The following is a 17,046-nucleotide window of genomic DNA, read 5'->3' as shown; positions in this document are numbered from 1 at the left end:
TCTTGGCAGCAGCATGGGCACAGCTCCCCAGTGGTTAGGAGCTCCATGCCACAGCTGGAGTGAGGGGCTGGCAGGGAGAAGTGGCAGTGACAGTGGGTGCAGCTTTCAGCTTCCTGCCCCCTGCACAACTCCTCACTGCCCGGCCCTGGCACAGTCACAAGCACAATCATAGCCTTGTGGTTCTGTAGGCTGTATGTTGCCAACTCCTGACCTAATTGATAGTTTAAAACTCAAACATTTATGTTCCTGTTCAAAATATCTCTCTAATATATGGTACTAAAGAACCCTTTAGATATCTTTACATGGTGTTAATTTTATAACACTTAAGGGTAGAATCCCACATAAAGATCTGCAAGATCCATGTAACACTTCCAGGGAAACCTATAGGCTGCTTTGATTGATAACTGTAAACTTTGGTATATGTCAAAAGTTCTTCTGAACTTAAGGGCCCATTAAGCTAGCATAGCCAACGGTACACAAGGAAGTGATATTGCAAGCATTATATCTGGCTGCTTTTGACTCCTCACCTCGAATGATCACTCAGGTGCCAATTTTTAATTGGGTCATCTGGGGTTGGCCTTTGTTATGAGTCCAGAGCAGGGTGTGGACTTTTACCTTTTGAGCCAGGGAGAGATGCCTTAACCAGTCTACCACCTTGCTCTGTTTTACATGTGGATGAATGCAAATTAAAATAGCCACTTATTCCAAAACTGGGATTAAGGTGGCCTCCTTGTTCGGCTTCAGAGTGGGGCATCAATCAGTCTCTCTTTTTCTTGGAGATGATTCCTTCAAATTAGATATTGAGCATGAGAACTTCAGTCATCTGGTTTATTAGCTTTACCAGTACCAAAACAACTTTTATTAAATGAAATTGAATTATAGCTCAGATGGCTCAATGGTAAGGACGTTAAACCCACATATTCTAAGTCCCAGGCTAATTGCCTGCTTTGTCGTATCCTTCATCTGTGCCCACAGTTAAGTCCCTTCATCCTCCTGTGGCTCACTTACCTATCTGTAAAATGTTATTTTTGAACCTGACATGGCGTGTTGTGTGGATAAATACGTTAAAGATTGCAAGGTGCGTAGACATTGCTGTAATGACTAGACATTTGAGTACCTTTTGAGATTGATGGATTAGCCTCAGAATGTAACTATATTGCCAGGGCTCTACTGCACTTATAAAAAAAAAAAACAGCTAATAATTTTGGTGACCTAAGTTCCTGACTGTCGTGTTGAATCCTGGGAAGCAGGGACCTACTGGTTTTTCAAGAGCTACTAGAAAGGTTTATGGCAAGCCTGTCTTGGAACTTCCTTTCATATCTGGATGTGGCACTTGGACACCTCTAACCTCTGGAAAAAGAAATGGCAGGGCAGTCCAGGGTGGTGAAAGGCTTTTAAGCAGCAGAATCAAAGATGAAGGAATCTCCCCAGGGTAATTCAGAGACAAAGTTTGTGGCCTTTGTAGCATCAAACTCTACTAGAATGCAGTTCATTTTGTATTAGATTAAATCCCCTCCATGTCAGACTGTCTTCACTGTGGGGTGTTTTTTGTCTCTGTGGTAACTGCAGGCAGGCCACGGCCCCCAGGAGGAACAATGCGGATTTTTCTGCCTCCCAGTAGCTCTTTTAGGAGCAGGACTTGCATGGACTCTTCAAAAGATTTTCAATAAGATGTCCCCTTTTTTTTTTATTGGCTTTGAATTTTTTTCCTCTTGAACCAATACCAAGAATTATGCTTAGATAACAGAGATCTGTAGTATCGACTGTCCACCATACAACTATAGTCCAGATATTGGAGGGATTTTCAGGGTTGTTCCTATTCTGATGTAACTAGGTTAACTGAGGACGGCTTTGTGGCTGCTTCCATTCTGGTACAGGTGAGTGTTGCTTCCTGATCTTATTGGTAATTCTGATAATCAGTGCCCGGTTCATGGGAGCCTTGCCCCTGAAGCAGGCAGTGTGCTCAAAAGGTGCCTGACAGTAAGTATTAATGACTTCACACCTCCGTAAGTCCAGTTCTAATTGCTGTATTGGTTCATTATCAGATTCCCAACAGTTGCCATTGATGGTGCATAGGACATGGTACCTTGCCTGAATATTGTCTAGGTTTTGGGTCCATAGACAACTGTTGGAGATGCTTTTATCTTTTATATACTTTTATAGGGAACTTCACAATAATGAAATCATAGAGTCAAAGGTTGGCAGGGACTTCAAGAATAATCTGTTCCAACTCTGTGTATTAACAATGTGCTATTTCTGTACTATTCAAGAAAATACCTATCTAGACTTTTCTTGAAAACATCCAATGAAGGAGATTCCACATCTTCCTTGGGCAACTTGTTCCACACTCCTACTGTAATGATAGGAAGTTTATTTCTGAGATTAAATCTGCATTGTGTAGTAAAATCCCCAGATCCTTTTAAGCAATGTTGCTGTCTAGCCAGTTAACTTCCATTCTATATTTGTACGTTTGTTTTTTCTTCCCTTGGTGTAGCACCTTAGATTTGTCTTTGTTGAATTTAATTTTGTCTGGTGCCCAGTCCTTCAATGCGTCGAGATCCTTTAGAATTCTACTCCTGTCTTCCAGAGCGTTTGCCAGCTCTCTGTTCTGTGCCATCTGCAAATTTGATCAAGGAGCTCTCCTTATATCCAAATCATTAATAAATGATTAATGTTAAATGGAGTTGTACACAGTACAGAGCCTTGTAGAATCCTGTTTGAAGCCTCCTGCCATTCTGCCGTTGATCCATATTTTATGCTGACTCTGTGCCTGTAGTAGTTCAGCCAGGTAGAAATACTGCAAGGTAAATACATATCTAGCTCACTTTTTTCTGTTTACTTATGAGAATTGGCTGTGCTCATGATAGTTGTCAAAACTCAATAATAAAAGACTTTCTGAGGAAGGAGGTTCCTTGTCCCCATCCCTGCAGATATGATAGACTAAGCAGGCCACGGGGAAGCCTAGCTCCCAGCTGGCATGTGGGTAAGGTCCATACTGAGAGAGTTAGGCTATGTGGAATTTCTCTCAACTGAGATCAGGCCAGGTATGGTAGAGGGTGGTGGAGTGGAGTACGGCTTGCAAAGGCTCACCTCCTCTAAGTTTCTGACTTCTTTTCTCACAACTTGCATTGCAAAAAAAAAAAAAAAAAAGTACATTTCACTAAAGCCATCTGAATCTCTGAGGGAAGTCAAGGTCTCCCCATAGCAACCTGAGGAATAAATCCCTGCTACAAGCCAGCACACAGGCAGAGGCCATGCTGAGATTGTTGAGAAGGCAACAAACCATCTCTTGCTTACCATAAGATGAGGATGAGCTGCTGTGAGATCTTTTTAAGGGAGTTGCAATGCCTGGTCCTTGTGGGAAGAGGTAAGTGCCAACTCCAGCACCCTTCAACAAGCAGCACACATGGCTGCTCCTCTGGGGACTCCCACTCCTGGTGCTGCCCACCATCTACCCCTGCATTTCAAGGAGTGCACTCTGCCATGAGCAGGCAGGGGATGGGAGCTGTGCATTTCCATTTGGCTCATCTCATTTCTCTTCCCATGCTCTCCTTGCTTGTGGGAGAGGCCGTGGGGGCAGGTGGCTCTGGGTGCCCATGTGCAAGTCCCCAGAGGAGTAACTGTGGTGTATTGGTCATGCTTGCCCCCTCATCTGTAGCCTGGGGCCAGGGAGGGGGTAGATAGTGGAAAGAGTAGGTTTTCTTTTTTTGTTTTTAACTGAAATGTAGAGTTTTTTTTAAAGACCGGTTTGCTTACTTTTAAAGTTTGCAACCTGCAAGTGCAGTAAGGGAAGTTTGGGTTAGATATTAGGAAGAATTTTCTCACTAGGAGGGTGGTAAAACACTGGAACAAGTTACCCAGAGAGGTGGTGGAATTTCTATCCTTGCAGGTTTTTAAAACCCAGGAGTTCAAAGCCTTGGCTGGGATGATCTAGTTGGGGATGGTCCTGCTTTGAGCAGGGGGTTGTACTAAATGACCTCCTGAGGGCCCTTCCCTAATTTTCTGTGATTCTAAGTGTGCATAGTACCAAGCAGGATAAGTTAAAATAAGCTTGAGGAAACATCATCAGCTATCTGAATGATAATTGGACTGTTGGCATCCTGTATTCTAGCCACAGCTCTGCACTGATTTTCAGACAAATTACTTCAACTATTCTAGCTTCCATCCCTATGAAGTGGGGGCAGTAACATACTCCTGCCCACACATGCTGTGAGGCAAGATCTGTCATGTTTGCACAACATTTAAACATTCAAAATGCTATGAATAATTCCAGTTCCTATCAAAACTTTTGCACAAAAAATTGCACCAGGCTCAGCATCTAAAAGTAATGTGGTAGTTATTCTAATATTCCAAGATTGTATTCAAGGTTAGGGCCCACTGTGCTTGGTGATTACACTGTGAACATAGACAGATGGCAGCATGCTGTGAGGGTCCAAAAGGGAACACGAGGGCTTCCTCTTTACATTCTCTTCTCTGAGATTCGTTAATTGTCTGCACTGGACTGCATTTGCTGTTCGTTAGCTTGTGGTGCTTTGATTCTCAGCCAGAGTTCCATGAGATCCTTTACAGGAAGGGGGGCCTCAGGGTACAGAGAAGTAATCAGTGTAATAAAGAAATTAGCTTCTGAAATGGAGTGCCGCTAAATTCAGAAAAGTTATGGAGGGAGTGCCTTGAGTATAAAAAGTTGAAAAGCTCTACTCTAAACTGTTTCAGCTGCCATACGAAGTGCCAGCTCCTGCAACCTCCCTGCCTTCCCCCCACCCCCCTTCCCTTATTTTTCTTCTCTGGCTTTCTGGTTCACTCTTTGTTCTGTGCAGTCTATACCAACTTGGCCCTGATCCGCTGACTGGGAGACAGACCTACCTCCTCTCCTGTCCAACCTACAGAAGTTCCCCCAGGAGGTCATGAAGTGGCTATTTTCCTTAGGGAGATATGCTGGATACATGTCTGCTGACAGTTGTTTCAGTTCCTCTGGATGTGCTCTCTCCCCCTCGTAGGGCCTCTTTCTCTTCTCACAGGAGTTTGGCCCAGGGAGTGGTGAAGAATATTGTTAGCAATCAGCAGTTAGAGACAGTACAGAATCTTCCCCAAGATATTGAGACAGCATCTCCTCCTAGATATTGTAAAGAAAAGGAGAAATCTCTAAAGTTGGAGCTTAGAGCAAGACATTTCACTCTGCAATTAGCTTCCCAGCATTAAGCACAAGTGGAAGACTAATTCCACAAGAGTTACCTTTATAAAAGAAATCCATCTTTAATACCTCCTCCCCATCTCTTTGTCCTCAAGAAAAAGAAAATGTTAAGGTGAAGAATGGCTAGGTAATTCTTTCTAGTTTATGTGGTGCAATTAAGGTGAAATGGAAGTTGACATACAAGTAAAGCTTGATAGGTTTTTGCTACTATGCCTGAGATCAGCTTGCAGTCACCATTTAAGTAAAAAACATAGTCATATTAATCAAGTAAAGTATTTCTGTTTAACCCACAGAAGGAGAATACGATCACCACTTGGATTAAGTTTAGATACAGTAGTATGGGCAGATGCAGGATTTTGAAAACTGGGGTGTGGGAGCAGTGACTAGAGCTATAGAAATGGCTGCATCCCTGTTCCTGGCTGCTTCTCTTGCCAACTGAAGCAGACAGACTACACCATGGGAGCAGCAGCCAGGGAGTTGGATTGTTTTTTTTTAAAGTCCTCGAAGCATCTGTTCCTCTTAGTGCTCAGTGGTGCTTCCCTTCCCATTCCCCACTTCCACGTCTGTACTTATGCCTCTGGGCACAGGAAGAGGGTCTGCCGCTGCTGTCTCAGCTGCTGCAGCCGGGACTGCAGGATGCTGCCTGTGCAGGGAATTGGGTTCTGCTGTGAACAGCAATTGCAGCAAGTCTTTTCGCCTCCCTGCACTTGCGTCCAGGCTAGCAGGGAACACCTGGGAGGACTGGACAGGGAGGGAGAATGTGCCTGCTGCTATTGCCACTGTCCCTGGCTGAGCCCCACTCTGTGCAGCTGCTTCCTGTAGCCCTGTCTTGAATGTGACAGGACCAGCTCTGGGACTCCCCTTGCCCCTGCTTTAACTGGGGAATGCAGCAATAGTCTGTGGGTCTCCCCTTCCTCTGCTTAGAGACGTAATTGGAAACAGGGAGTGGGAAATGGGAGTGGAGGGAAGGGGTGACGCCACTGAGCACAGAGGGAATGGGAGGGAATGCTGAGATAGGGGAGGATTTTTACTTGCTTTGGAGACTTAAAAAAAAATCCCTCTGACTGTTGCTCCCATGGGGTGATCTAGACCAGTGGTTCTCAACCTTTTTTGTACCAGGACCCATTTGTAAACAGCAATGGCCAGTCCTAACCCAGCACCCCTCACTCCCAACCTGCAGCCTCCAGGCCCCAGCCCCCCAGTGTGTGGTGCAGGGAGTCCCCAAGCAGCCCCTTTCTGGCTGGAGCTCTGCCAGCCTGCAGTGGTAAAGCCACGGTTTCCCACATTTTTCTTCTTTAAAGGAGAATCCATTTTTTAAAGTCTGTTGATCCATTTTTAAAGTTTGTTCATGACCCTTTCATATATTTTTGCAATCCACTCTTGGGTCATGACCCATGGGTTGAGAGATGCTGATCTAGGCTCCACAGGGGTCCAGGGCCACAGGGAATAAGAGCGCTACCAAGCTATACTGTGGAAAGATGGGGTGGTAAGTGCACCACCACACCGCAGTTGGGCCCCCCCTGGAGAGTAGTGACTGCAGATTTTTATTGTGAAGGTTTTTCTACAAGCGGGAGACTTGTAAGCAGGTTTCTTAGGATTGATGCATTACCTGATTCTGATTGTCTTTCCCTTCAGAACTTACAAAAATGTATCTCAGAGAAACTGGAAATACAGTAGATTTTATCCTGGGTTTCCAAACGTTTTGTTTATAAGCTTTCTGGGGAGCACAGAGACAAGGCAGTCGCTAAGGATTTGGGCAAAGGCAGTCCACTGAGAGAATCTTCAACCTGTTGCATTGCAGCAGTTGCTTCTGAGGCTGCTGTCCCTACAGATTCCAGCATAGAGACAGCACGTTCGGAAGGAGGCCATTGCTGATCTTTGTAGGAATTAGAAGACCCAGGTTGGAATTGTGTGGAAAACCATCCAATTCTAAAGCTCCTAAGTCTGCAGTCTTAGAGGCAGTTTAGGGTGGGCCTTCATCTGAGGGTGTAGTCGCACATTACAATTAACAGCAAGTCTGTCCCATGCCTGCCCTGCTTGCAAGTTGTCTAGTGGCTGTACAGGGTAAGGTGGAGAGCAGAGCCCCCTCCCCCACACTGCCCCAATCAGCTCATGCAGCCCTCTGCTCCTTGGATCACCCCCATCTTGCTGCCCAGTGACACTTGGAAGTGCTCTCCTCCGTGGATCGGTGCAGCAATCTGAGCAGTGCAGGCTGCTTTAGGAGGTGGGAACAAGGGTGTGTGGGTAAGCTGTCCAAGCAGTGAGGGGCAACACAGTGGGCCTCTGCCACCCTTCCCACTTCCACTTGCAGCCTCTCTCCCACACCCGACTCATCCGCTGTTGTCTGGCTGTCCCCCGTTGTCAGTTCAGGTCAGTAGAGTTCTGGGTGGTAGCTAGTCCACTCTGGGAGTGGTGCCTCCTTGGATAATGAAGGACTGTAAATTGCTAGTGTTAGCCTTGTGAAGCACACTGACATAATTGCAGCACAAGCTGCCTACCACCAGCTGAAGATAGCCCTTGTCTGAAGAGGATTCTCTCTGAGATGCTCTGAGGGAACATAGCTTGTCTTTTCTTGCCTTTATGTGTGCACACTCCTGTCTTCAGAGCATTTCACATGTTCTAAAGGTAATGTGCAGCTAGGGTTGTAAACTCTGTTTGAATCTATTCCAGGAGGTTTCTAGAACACCAACATGCTTGTGACGCAACATGAACATGCCTTCATGCGTGCTTATATTAGTTATGGATTATGATGCGTAGACTTTACGTCAGGAAGGCAAATGCACATTAGTATTACATTTTAGAAACCCACTGGACTATATTAATTGAATTCAACATTATATATGCTCTGGTTTCTCTTCAGATTGCAAAAATCTTTCGCCTTACTAAAGATTTCTCTGGAGAGGAGCATTTATTTTAATGAATGCCCTGTCATTTATCTCCCAGGTGACTCTCAGCAGTCTCCTGCAGAATTGTATCTAATTCCAGGAGACTCCAGGGCAATTCTGGAGGGTTGGAAACCCTACGTGCATCTATACCATGAGAGTGAACTGCTTCAGAAAATATGACCTCAAGAAAATCAAGGAAGAAATTTGGAAAAATTTACACCTCTATCACCATGGAAAAGTTTAATCTTTTCCTTTGAAGTAAGTTAAAATAAATCTGTATAATCAGCAGCACTATTTCTGACATCAGATTGTGAAGAGTGTAGTAGTACATCTCTTTTTATAGTGGAAAGATAAAACTCTCGGTGGAGAGAGATTTTTTTTTCCCCCCAAAAAGGTACAAAACCTTCTGTGATACAAAGAGAAGCAATGCATGCATTTTAAATCTCAGGCTTTGCATATCTTTAAGGAGATCAAAATTCCAAGTGAAAATGCTGAAATGCATTATTACAGCAGTTTTCTTCCCAAGACTTCAGTCTGACAGTAAACCTTCTGGAGACTTACTGAAGATATCATCAGGGAGAACTATCCAGAAATACTTCAGCTGCAGTTATGCAGTATTTTCAATACACAGTACTCCCTTTTTGGACTTCTTACTTCTACATGAATATTCATAAATGCTCTCCTTATCCTCTCCCCTTTCAAGTAAAAGAAATATGCATTTAATGTTGTATGGACAGCCCTTTCATAATGTTGCAAAGGGCCCAGCAGCCACCACTGAAAACTGAAAAAGACAACTGCTGTCAAAAGTTGTGCATCTAGGTTAGCATCACAGACTATCTTGGCTTCTGCAGACAATCATATGCCAAATATTAGTATACTTCTTGTAAGAGAAATGTTGATTTGGCTTCTGGAGACATTGATTTCATTAATACAACCAGCATAATTCTTACTTTGCTTCTAGCCATAAGTTGCAGCAAACCAGTATTTTGGTCCAAAAATGTTTGGTTCAAATCCAGTATTAGACTCCCTCATTCTTCATATTATTTACCAGCTGCATCTTGGGTTTAGAGAAGATGATCTTCAGTATCATCTTCAGTACCTATACTAGCTCCCATATGTGATTCAAGAAGAAACATGAAGAACAACCTGTATCATACTATGGACTGCCAAGCTCACTCCTCTATTTCCAGTAGATGTCAGGAAACATATTATTGATACGAAAGCAAGAAACCTTCCTCATTGCTTAGAGAAGTCAATTTACACTTGTCCTCTTCTGTTCCTCAAGGTTTAATACAAAGAATGAAAGTAACAGCTGGCTCAGCAAGAGAAGCTTGAAATCAAGGGAATGAGTTTTTAATCAGCTAACTTTTTGATACCTCAAGCCAGGATGGGGGCCTGTTGTGTACTTTTTGCATCCAAATCTAGTTGGAAAAGACTGTATATGAAGAAATGATGCTCCAGAATAAAAGAAATGATGTTTTAGTGTCAGAATACGACTAAAATACCTTTTTCTTTTCAGCTATTGATAGTAAAGATGATAAAGAAGTTTTCAAGGAATAGGCCAAAGGGTAGTCTCCTCATAATTTCTCCTACAATGATATAGATGGGACAAATCCACAAGCTCACCATCATTGCAGAAATGGTCGGGCTCAGGATTATTTAAGTGCAAAAATATGGATGGGTGATGCAGAATAGGCAATGTTCATTATGTAAATATCTCCACATGATATCTTTTGGATGTGTAGCAATATTAATACCAGATTGCAAATGGTACAGTGGATACCTCCTGAAGCCCATAAAAAAACAAAATTTCCTCTTGAAGAAAGACCCTTCCTTGCATTTCTGTATCAAATAGACAGCTATCAGAGAAACTTTACCAAAGTTCTGGAATTAAAAAAAAAATACTGCCACCCTGAGGAGGACTCTCTTGTTGTTAAGGTGGTTGATTGTAGGTGGTAGCCTGTAAAGTCATTGCCAGTAGGTCTGCTCTATCATGAATGAGCAAAGATATGGAAGATCTGAGGGCCAGCAGAGATCAGATTCAGAGTAAAGACCTTCCTGAAGTTGCAGTGGAGATAAGGGAATGCTCCTGAGCTGTGAAGACTATTTTACAGGGAAGGAATTGGGAATAAAAGCATAGACATGACACAATTTTAATGAAAATTAAATGTAATCTACTTGAGGTCTCTTAGCTACCTTCCAGTCCTACAGAAGAAGTAATGTCTTAATAGTTTATTAAATATTTTGATGATTAGCTCTATTATTTTGGTAGACAACCATCTAACCATGGGGATATGTTGTATTTTAATTTCTCTGAGTTGTCATCTCTCTTTTGATACCTCTGTCGCTGGCCTTCTCTTATCTGCCTAGAACAACCCCAAGGAGCTTATGCAGAACTCTTGTAAAGCGGTAGCATGCCTCCATATCCCTTTTGATTTCCTCCTCCATACGGTGGTGGCCCAGCTGACAGGTTCTCTTCTGCAGAAGGGTCATGTTTGGCAGGCCTATTATGACTGACTGTGGCCTAATTGAATTTAATATTATTCCCATGAGTTCAAAACCTGTGCGTTCAGCATTGCTCCCGTGCGGCACATCCACACATGCAAGCACGTGCGCTTGCAGCAGCTCAAAAAGAAGTGGTGCAAATTTGAGCTGGGGCTTTTTGCCTCAGCGCACGTGCTCAGAGGTGCACTTTGTTGTGGAGCAAATTGTTCCACTTGGAGTAAAATAACCCTGCCTGGCTCTTCCCGGATCTGCAGCCAGGGGGAGCTAGAGCCCAGGGCCAGCACCTGTGCAGTCCCCAGCAGTATAAAAAGCTGCCCTGGCAAATAGCTAAGGTCTGTTACCTCTCAGGAGCTTCTGGGGCCCAGCCAGTTGGTACCTGGGGACACTACCCCTTGTGCCAGCTGGACTGCTGAAGCAGCCCTGAGAGTTCCCTGCACTCTCTACCCACTGCAGCAGTCTAGCAGTGGGGGCTGCTGCCTGGCTGTGACCTGCTGTGCACCTGCCAGACCTGGATGGGGACTGCACAGCCAGTAGAGGCATCTGCCCCTCTGGGCCAGCTGCCAGTGGATTGTGGTTGCAGGGTTGGCCTCTGTGCAGCTCTACTGCCATCTGTGCCCCCTGCCTGGCCATCTGGGCAGCTCTTGGCCGGAAGATGTTCCAGGCGTGGTGGTCTGCTTTGAACTGTCAAAGCATGTCCTCCTGGCCCCATTTGGCCAGGAGGTCAGCCACAGCCAGCTGGGTCCAAGGTGCCAGCTCTGAGCAGGTATGGTCCTGCCACTGGCCCCCAACAGGAAATCTGGTGTTCCCTATTAGAAAACTGAAAAATCCCTGATTAAAAAAAAATCCCAGTCACTCTGTAAAATACTCCCAAATCCATGTTCTTCCACAAGTAAAACAAGACCGCTATAAAGAGAGAGTGAAACACAGACAGTGATCAGTTGGACAATGTTTTATTGGTATATCTAGTGTTAAAGCAAGTCTCATCATAATAATAAAGTGAACTCTAAATTCATGTTTCATGAATATATGAATGTATATTTTGATGCCCCCCACACAAGGGGTTCGGCCCCCAACAGGGGGTTTGGCCCCCCCCAACAGGGGCCAAATGGCCCCTGCAAGGGCTACTACCCCTCCCTGCAAGGCCCCAGCCCAGCCCCCCGATTGTTGCCCCACCTGGCCCCATCCCCCAAACTTGCAGCGCGCGGAACATTTTTTCAATCCCACATGTGCCTGTTGCCCGTCCTCAAAGGGGTTTGAGACGGGGCAAGAGGCACGTGCACGCTTGTCTGGATGCACCCATGGATGTCATTGCTTGAGATCCTTTGTCATCTTTGTCCTGCCTGTTATACAAGCCCAGAGTTCAGAGAATCATAGAAAATTAGGATTGGAAGGGACCTTAGGAGGTAATCTAGTCCAACCCCTGCTCAAGGCAGGACCATCCCCAACTAGATCATCTCAGCTAAGGCTTTGTGTAGCCCAGTGGTTCCCAAACTCTGACAGATTATGGACCATCTATTTAAAACGATACAACCTTAAGTACCACCAGCAAGTTTTTGTCATATAAAAATAATCATAATAAATCTGTTAACACGTGCCACTGACAGGTTGTCTGTGTACCACTGGTAGTAGGCATACCACAGATTGGGAACTGCTGATTTAGCCAGGTCTTAAAAACCTCCAAAGATGGAGATTCCATCACTTCTCTAGGTATCCTTTTCCAGTGCTTTACTGCCCTCCTAGTGAGAGAGTTTTTCTAATATCCAACATAAACCTCCCTTGCTGCAACTTGAGACTTGCTCCTTGTTCTGTCATCTACCACCCCTGAGAACAGTCTAGCTCCATCCTCTTTGCAACCCCTTTCAGGTAGTTGAAAGTTGCTGTTAAATCCCCTCTCAGTCTTCTCTTTTCTAGACTAATAAGATCAGTTCCCTCAGCTTCTCGTCATAATTTATGTGCCCCTACCCTTAACCATTTTCATTGCCCTCCACTGGACTCTCCAATTTGTCCACATCCTTTCTGTAGTGGTGGGCCTAAAATTGGATACTACTCCAGATGTGGCCTCACCAGTGCTGAGTAGAGGGGAATAATGACTTCCCTTGACCTGGTGGCAGTGCTCCTACCAATGCAGCCCAGTATGCTGTTAGCCTTCTTGGCAACAAGGGCACACTGTTGGCGCATATTCAGTTTATTGTCTACTGTAACCTGCAGGTCCTTGTCTGCAGAGCTGCTGCCCAGCCAGTCAGCCCCCCAGCTTGTACTGGTGCATGGGATTGTTCTGTCCTAAGTAGAAAACTTTGCACTTGTCCTTATTGAAACTCACGAGATTTTTTTTGTTCCAGTCCTCCAATTTGTCTAGGTTTCTCCGAATCCTAATCTTACTCTCCAGCCTATCTACTACTCCTCCCAGTTTGGTGTCATCTGTAAACTTAATGAGAGTACACTCTATACCAAAGTTCTCTCCTTACTTTACTTTTGCAGTAAAAGGGATAAATAGTTGGCCTCCTCCCAGTCCTTGCTAATCTCCTGTGATCCTGCTATTCCTCTGTTACTTTAACCCTTTTTCCCAGTCTGCTTTTTCAAGTCTTTTCTGTAATGTAAAAGTCCAAATTTAGCCCCTGTGGAAGAAACTGATGGTTTTGTGTCCAGTTTCTCTGCTGTTCACACAAAGTAGTGACATCCAGCTAGACCAGTCAGTTTTCACACTGCTGCAGCTTGCAGAAGCTTTGAGCAGCAGCACTAGCAGCAACTCCCCCCCACCGTTATTTGTTGGTGGTGCTGATTACTGTTGCCTGAGCACTTTGTTACCAGTAAATATAATGCCAGTATCAGTGGAAGGCAAAACCTACATCTTCTTTCTGCTACTAATGGGATAATTGCCAGTTCAAGTTTTGCCTTCTGGTCAACTCGTTATAAGATGGAGATTCTCTTTTCTCAAAGTGGCTGTCCCTTCTCTAAAACATTCTTTGGTGAATGATAAATTAAGATTTGTTATTTCTCCTGCCTAGATGGTCTAGCACAGGGGTTGGCAATCTACGGTTGAGGGGCCAGATTCGGCCCATTGAGCCATTTGTTTCAGTCCATGGGGATGGGGTTTTCGGTGCATTTGGCTGTGGATGCTTTTCCTGCGCTGCTCTGGGGAGAAGCAGCAGCTGCAGGTGGGTCCTAGCACCTGCCTTCCCACCTCTGACCTGAAATATGTCATTCGGGTTGCCAAATACCATTGCGGAATGGGAAGTGTTTCAGGGAAGCTTTGAATTTCAGCTTTTTTCTATATAACTGGTATTTAATTTCTAGAACCTCATTCCTCTGTTTTCTGTGTTCTAAATACTGATATGGACTGTAAATGGAGGCTTGTTTTTAAGTTTCTCCATGTCATGTAAATGCTCTAGGAGATTCTTCTCTGGCACCCTCTTCCCTGATTGTTCTTGTGATAAATATGACTGGTCCCCTGTTTCTGATGCCAGGAACCTCTTTCATGAAAGTTTGCCTGTATAGCATTTGATATTACAGGTTTGCAAACATCCTTGAAATATGTAGAAATTTCACTTGCTTTTAACAAGGTTTCTGCATGATTATTAAAATAAGATGAAGTAGGAGAATCTTAGCATGAAATATGGCTTATTAAGGCTTATTAAAATATATTAAGGCATTGTGGTTATACAGGATTAGTAATGGGATATTGAGCCTTTCAACTCGGTGGTTTAAATTATTCCCACATAGGTAATAATCACAAATTATTACTAGCTGTTGGCTGCATGTTAGTCTATATGAAATGGTGGATCATTGTGCTCAGGGAATAATTACCAGATGTTCCCATGGGGTCTGTCCTGGATCTGGTTTTGTTTAACATCTTTATTAATAATTTGGATGATGGGCCAGCACATGCTTACTGAATTTGCAGAAGACACCAATCTCGGTGGAGTTGCATACATGCTGGAGGGTGGGGCAAGGATCCAAAATGTCTTGGATAGATTGGAAGAATGGTCTGCTATCAATCAGACGAATTTCAGCAAGGACAAGTGCAAAATCCTGCACTTGGGACATAATTGCATGCACAAATGCAGACTGGAGAATGATCGTCTAGGCTGCACTATTGCAGAGAAAGACCTGGGGATTTATGATAGACCAGTGGGGGCCTATCTTTTTGGCAGCTGTGCTACAAATTAGCATTGTACCTTCTGTCAGTGCCACTCTGATCCCTTTCCCTTACCTGTTGCGCTTCTCAGTGCTCTGCTCCCTGCCCTGTGCTTCCTGAGCAAGTTGCTCTGCTTCCTACCCTGTGCTGCCTGCCTAATCTAATGCTCTGCTTTCTGCTCCCTACTTTATCTACCACTGTGTTGCCTATCCTCTTCCCAGTCTGCTGTGCGCCACACACAGGCTGCGCATGTCACTTGTAGCACCCGTGCTGCAGGTTGACCACCTCTGTAGTAGAGCATAAGATGAATATGTGCTGTTGCTGCAAAAACAGTTAACACCATACTGAGTTACTTTAACAGAAATGTTACTTGCAACTCTAAGGAAATCTCTCTTCTGCAATGTTCAGTACTTGTGAGGCCTCACTTGGAGTGTGCAGGTTTGTGCCGTACACTTAGAGAAAGATGTAGACAGTTTAGAAAGAGTTCAGTGCAGAGCCACAGAAATTGAGGGGCCTAGGAGGCAAGACTTACAAGGAAAGGGTGAAAGAGCTCAGGTTATATAGTGTAGAGAAAAGAAGACTGAGGGCAGGATTTGATAATAGACTTCAAATACCTGAAGGGTGATTACAGAATGAATGGAGATGGGCTTTTCTTTATGGGAGACAGGATTAGGGGCAATGGCTTCAAGTTGCAGCAGAGGAAATATTAGATTAGAAATTAGGAGGAACTTTCTGAACAGGAGGGTGGTCAAGCACTGGAACAGGCTACCAAGAAAAATTGTGAAACATCCTTGGAAACTTTCAAGAGAAGGTTAGACAGACAGTTGGCTTAGTCATGGATGAGCCTGCCTTGAACAGGGGGTTAGACTAAATGACTTTTAGCCCTACTTTTCTATGATCAATTATATTTGGTCCTGCTTCTAGCAGAGAAGTGATCCTTTTGTTTAATATACAAGTCCATTTTCTGCAAGGGACTGTCTCTGTTTTTTTTAGAAAATCATTTACCACTTTTCCATGCTGAACTACTGTGGTGGTCTCCAAGGAGAAATAAAAAAAATGGAACAGACTGTGGAGAATAAACAGGCATTTTTTTGCTTCAAGGTAATCAGTCCCTTTAGCAAAGAGTTGAGCTATAGCTGTGAAGATAGTATATGGTTCATCTAACTCTGTTTTTTGAACTCCATGATCTGCATCCTAATAGCATCATAGCATCTCTCACACACTAAAGAATTCTGCAAAGGACAAACTGGTATAGGAGGCAAAGGTGAATTTTCAAAAGTACTGTCATGGCATAAAATCAGAAGTTCCAACAAAAGTTAGTGGGATTTATACTAGAAGTTATTTGAATGCTTTTGAGGAGGTCAGTATACTTGGTGTGACCTCTCCAAGGTCACACAGGAAATCTGTTCCAGGACAGAGACCCGAGCACAGGTATCCTGAATCCCAGTACAGTCCCTTTCAATGTAAGATCTTTCTTCTGTTTTGTTGCCAGAGGACTTCCATTGCCAAGATTGTTAGCTGGACACATTCCCAACAAAATGAAATTATTAGAGAAAATTTGGGGAAGAAACGTTAAACTGTCCACTTCAAATAAGTGTATTTGTGTGTCCCTTTGAATTATTGAAAAGAAAATAAACTGCAGTTGTTTTCCTCTGTATATATGTAGCGTGAAGTTTATCTTGTGCATTTCTGTTAGGTTGGACACAAACAATTAGTCTCTTTGTTTTTACTTACTTTTATTTTAGAGATTATTTAGTATCACAGATGTCAGAGGGAGACTACATTAGGTTGGTTAGTTAACTCCTCTATTCCTGTCTTCTAATAGAAGAATGTTTAAAATGTATACAATTCTTTCTTTTCCTATTAAAAACCTATTTTACAACCAAAACTTTGAGTCAGACTGTCTAAACAGAGGTCTAGCATTGCTGTCTGAGAGATTTGACATTGTATTGCAGAGGTACTTTTGTGACTGTCCCTGCTTTCAGACAAAAGATAAGTTTATTGGCACAGTTATATATTTAATTAGTTAGTTTAGGGTCAAACTTGCATTTGCTAGCTTTTCTGTGGGCCTGTTTGGGGTGGAGCCTCTTATTTTAGGCATTTTTCAATCGGAATTTAGACATACTATATTACTCAGGACAGGTAGAACTGGCTTCTTGACCTTGCACGTTTTTGTTTTGTGTGAACTTTGGTCCTCATGTTTAAAGTCAGTTATGACAGAAGCATAAATACTTTGACTTGTAGAGGATGGATTTTCTTACCAGCCACTTTCAAACAGAGAAGTAAACACTGAGTAAGTTGGACTTTGGTTGCGGCAGTAATAGAAAAAA

General features: G+C 43.7%; 1 protein-coding gene across 3 annotated transcripts in view; it reads left to right on the top strand.

Moving 5' to 3' along the window:
* The first annotated feature begins 10,077 nt into the window (after positions 1-10,077).
* SCMH1 (sex comb on midleg homolog 1 (Drosophila)) overlaps positions 10,078-17,046 on the top strand; it is a 148,030-nt gene continuing 141,061 nt past the window's right edge. For all 3 annotated transcript variants that reach the window (XM_019512124.1, XM_019512123.1, XM_019512121.1), the window contains exon 1: positions 10,078-10,151. The gene's annotated coding sequence lies outside the window, so the exon portion shown is untranslated. The remainder of the gene's footprint in view (positions 10,152-17,046) is intronic.

The sequence above is a fragment of the Gavialis gangeticus genome, unplaced genomic scaffold (assembly GCF_001723915.1).
Source record: "Gavialis gangeticus isolate Ggan-Ray unplaced genomic scaffold, GavGan_comp1, whole genome shotgun sequence".
Lineage (NCBI taxonomy): Eukaryota > Metazoa > Chordata > Crocodylia > Gavialidae > Gavialis > Gavialis gangeticus.
Note: the sequence above shows the minus strand (reverse complement) of the source record. Positions and strands in the feature narration are given on the sequence as shown.